The sequence below is a fragment of the Mesoplodon densirostris genome, chromosome 19 (genome assembly GCF_025265405.1).
Source record: "Mesoplodon densirostris isolate mMesDen1 chromosome 19, mMesDen1 primary haplotype, whole genome shotgun sequence".
In the NCBI taxonomy this organism is placed as follows: Eukaryota; Metazoa; Chordata; class Mammalia; order Artiodactyla; family Ziphiidae; genus Mesoplodon; species Mesoplodon densirostris.
In genome coordinates, this window is record NC_082679.1 from 11,186,887 (window position 1) to 11,191,417 (window position 4,531).

The 4,531-nt window shown below is 51.4% G+C and overlaps 1 pseudogene; it reads left to right on the forward strand.

Moving 5' to 3' along the window:
- The first annotated feature begins 241 nt into the window (after positions 1-241).
- LOC132480096 (protein FAM170A-like) lies at positions 242-4,310 on the forward strand (annotated as a pseudogene).
- The last annotated feature ends 221 nt before the right edge of the window (positions 4,311-4,531 follow it).

The window sequence follows — 4,531 nt, forward strand, 5'->3', positions numbered from 1 at the left end:
ACAGAATTCCGCTGTGCGCCTGGCAACCTTGCAAACGTAACAGCCCTGGTGAGCACTAGGCAGTCCTGCTGGTTCACTAAGTGGCACAAGTTTTTCAGCCATTTAGGAGACTTGACTATTTTTATTTGTATTGAATCATTTCAACGGATTGCCCAAGAGCCAACAAGGGCCAACCTGTAGGGAAGAGGAGGAGTTGGACATCTCTTGAGGCATCTTCTAAGGGAGACTTCTAGTTGGTACGATGGAACGGCGACAAAAGAGGAAACATCTGGAAAATGAAGAGTCCCAGGAAACTGCCGAGAACGGAGGAGGTATGTGGGGGGCAACTTGTCTGGGGCACATGGGTTTCTGCCAAACTGAACCTTCTCTAGGAAGCGGGGGACTGAGAACGTGTCACCTGTGAAGCAGGGAGCGAGAGACCTTGTCTCACTGATGCTGCCGTATCCATCCGGAGGGTCCCTGTGGTGTGAGATGGCACAGAACGGCCAGATGCCCCCTGGGAGATGGGGGAGGTCAGCTCCGCTGGTCTGAGGACTCTCTCCTGGGGCAGCCGGGCCTGGAGCTTTGTCGGACTCATAGCAGGCTGCAGCCTGCTTGCACAGACCTAGAGGTGCAGCTTTTCTCAGTCCCCGATTTCTCTCTTATTCTCTTGGATCTTTCCCTGGGCTCATGAGGTGGGGGATGTGAAGGATGCAAGGATGCTGAGAGAGACCCAGGAGTTGCTTGGCCTCTTTTACCAAAGTGGAAAGAGAAGCCCCATGAGTTGAAGGCCCTGTTGAAAAACATCTTGACAAGTGGAATGCACTTCGAAAGAAGATTGTTTGTCTAGGGATGGTGTCATATGGAAAGCAAGGAGATTTTATTCCTTCAACAGGAAGAATTTCCCAAAGGAGATCAAGGGAAGGGAAGGGTTTTCCAGAGACTGAGACCGCGTGGGCGGGGGTGAGAAATGGCCTCAGGGTCCTGCGGGGAGCTCTGAGAGCCACGGGCCACGGGGTGCCTGCGTGCATTAAATGTAGGCGAGTAGCTTGCCCTGGGAGAGGGGTGGTCACCCCAGAGCTCCAGCTAGAGGCCTCTGCCCCAGATTAGAGCCCAGTAGCTCCTACCAGGCCCAGGGCCCTGGAGACTGTAGGATGGGCCCTGGGAATGGAGCTCTAGACAGCAGGCAGATTTTCAGGCAGTGGCTGGGACAGGCTGGGGAAGGCAATGACCGCCCCTGACCATTCAGAATATTTTTCTCTATGTTCCTCTGTGTGTGTGGGTGTGTGAGTGTGTGTGTGTGTGTGAGTGTGTGTGTGTCTGTGTGTTTGTGGTATTGCAGAGAAGAGCGGGATGAATGGGGGTAGAGTGCTTACCAGATACAAAGTCTGCATGGTAAAGTTCTTGTCACCCTGCCTGGACCTGGCTGACACTCGGTGTACGTAAGAGTGTATACAGAATTCTTGTTAGGGGTGTTTTATGAGACAGTAACTCATACACCCATGTACACTCTGATACAGCAAGAATATCACACACCCCACATATAACTTCCTTATTAAACCATACACAGCACATGGAGGTATATACACGCATCCCTCTTGTACTACGTTCTCATACAACCCACCTGTATCACAATCCTTTCCTCCAACACCAAACGCTGGAGATGAGATATGTATATAGACACGCACACTATCTATATAGGACACACACACACACACACACACACACACACACACTATATATATATGTATCGCCTCAACTCTCGCACAAACACAGCTAACTTCAGCCATCTCTAAATACCTCTATAAAAACGAGTCACGTGTCATACACACCACACTTACAACACATTCTTGAGTAATGCCATACCCGCTTTGTACAAACCACAGTAAACCACAGTCTCACTAACCCATGTCAGGGTTGCCAGAGAAAATATGGGCTATCCAGTTCAATTTGAATTCCAGATAAACAACAAGTAATGTTTCAGTATCAGGATGTCCCAAATATTGTATGGGCCATACTTACACTCAAAATAAGTAAGACCAAATACTGCATGGGAATACTTACACTAAAAAATTATTCTGGGTTTATCTGAAACTGAAATTTAACTGGGTGCCCTGTATTTTTGTTCACTAAGTCTGGCAACCCTTATAAACTTACCACCAGCTGATGTATTATATATTTATTGGAGTTTTGTTTAGTGTGTGTCTTCCCCTACTAGAATGTGCAGCATTACCAGAGACTACAACAATGGAAGAGTGCCGGATACACAGGAGTAGCTGCTCACTGAATCTTGGTGAATGAATGAATGAACACACACCATAAATACAAGCCACACCGTGGAATGAGGAAAAGTTACATGTCCCAGAATTCCTGACTTGTGAACAGAAACCATGCACACAAAGGCCACAGACACAGATAGACACATCTGCACTGGGCTCCCCACGCCAACCCCACACTCACCACAGTCATAACTGATACACATCACTCACTCTTCCCACACACTCACAGTCACCACCGAGGCCTACATTACCAACAAGACAGTGAGAGAATAAGTATTGACTGGAATTAAATCCTGGAGTATCCACTGGGAACCACACTCTCAACTGTGTGTATTCACTGCACCTGACACGTGTCACACACTCAGTAAATATTTGTGCACAGAGGACTGATGAACCCACCCTGAGCCTTTCATTCCTCCCTCAGGAATCTCGAAGTCACAAGAGGATCCCCCTCGGCTTGGATCCACTGTGGTGGCCCAAGGCTGCAGCCCAGGGGCAGGGGAGGTCTCCTCTGCCTCTAAATACTTCTTCTGTACTTCTACTCCGCGCAAGCTCATCTACGCTGGTAAGGGCGCGGGGCTCCTCAGGTGAGGGGGTGCTTGGCTGTGAGGCAGGAGGCACACAGATCCCAGGGAGGCTGAGAGGAAATCCAGGGTCATCAGAGGTGATGAGGGCTCTGTGGAAGAGCCTGGGCAGGATGGCTGAGCTGTTACGAGGGCGTGGATGCCAGCTGAGTCTGCGTGTGTGTGTGTGAATACTGCTACTACCATGGTGGGGAAGTCAAGGAGCAGGGGCCGGAAAGGTCTGAGCTTGAGGTGGAGGGAAGAGGGACCAGATTAAGCATCTTCAGAGGAAAATGGAGGCTTTGTCTTTGCCTTTGCTTCCAGAGAAGGACAGAGTTCTGCATCATAGACCTCCAGGCTCAGAGCAGGACCATCCAGCTCAGGTCCACACAGCTCACACATCCATGCGCCCTCCAGGCACAGCCCTTCTCAGTGCACACATAAACCCCAAGCACGTGATCCACAATGCTCCTCTCCTGCACCACGGCCCCATGCCACAAGGAATGCACCACCGATATTCCCAAACTCACACTCCTCGTCGTACACGCATCCAGCCGCATCCCTCACATTCCACAGCCCTCACCACCATACTCCACACCCCTGTATACAGACACCGCTCCAGTATCCCCCCCACGCACATGAAAAGCCCACAGATGACACCAGATACACCACTCCGTCCTACGGCCAACAGACACCAAGCTCACGACATAGCTATGTCATGCAAATGTCCCTCTCTCGTCTACCACACCTGCTCCCTCAGCTTCCGGCATGGCCCATGCATGTTATTATGTTTTTAATTTCCTTTTTCAGGAATCCGGAGATTTCATCGAGACACTGCCCAGCCCCTAGTCCAGGATCAGGAAGAAGGAGAGACTGCTTCCCCATCATACTGTGTCTCCTCCTCACCCTCTTCACCCTGTAAGAACTATCTGCACCCAGACAAGGAGGAAAGGGGCATGAAAATATACTACATGCAGGTACAAGTGAACAAGGGTGTCGCTGTCTCCTGGAAGACAAAGAAACCCTTGGAGTTGCCTGAAAAGCAGCTGAGGATAGAAGAAGTGACCCTTCCTGAGGATGTGTGCGCAGTAGCCACTGACCCCTCTTCTGATGTGTCCACCGAAAGCCTCCTGTCTGACAGTGAGCCCACTGGGGAGGAGAAAGAGTATGAGGAAAGGGCAGAGCCAGGCAGCCCATCAGGGTCACCTGCCGTCGAGGAGAGACCCAGCGCCAAGACAGCGGACTGGATGGTGACCATGGAGACCGGCTTCAGGTGCATGGCTTGCTGCCGGGTCTTCCCCACCTTGGAGATCCTCCAACAGCACGTGAAGTTCGGCGTCCTGGAGGGCTTCAGCTGCCGTGTCTTTCATCTCACCATGGCCAAGCTGATGGGCAATGTGGAATCCAGAGCACCCCCGAGGAAGAGGAGGAGGAGGAGGAGGAGGAAGAGAAGCAAGAAGAAAAGGAGAATGAGGGAGAGCAGCCCACGGGGGAAGGCCCCAGCCCGAAGAGACCCCGCAGGTAGGGTCTTTTCTCTCTTTTCATTTCCACACAGCAACTGAGATTCATGGGACAGAAGTCCTGGAAGACGGTGTGGCCGTCCCTTGGAAGAGGTAAGGCTTGAGGCTGGCAGTCTTCTGAGCCTATGTCACGAGGGCCCAGAGGAGTCTAAGGGAAGGGGCCGCACACATGTGCTGGTTGACCTAATGG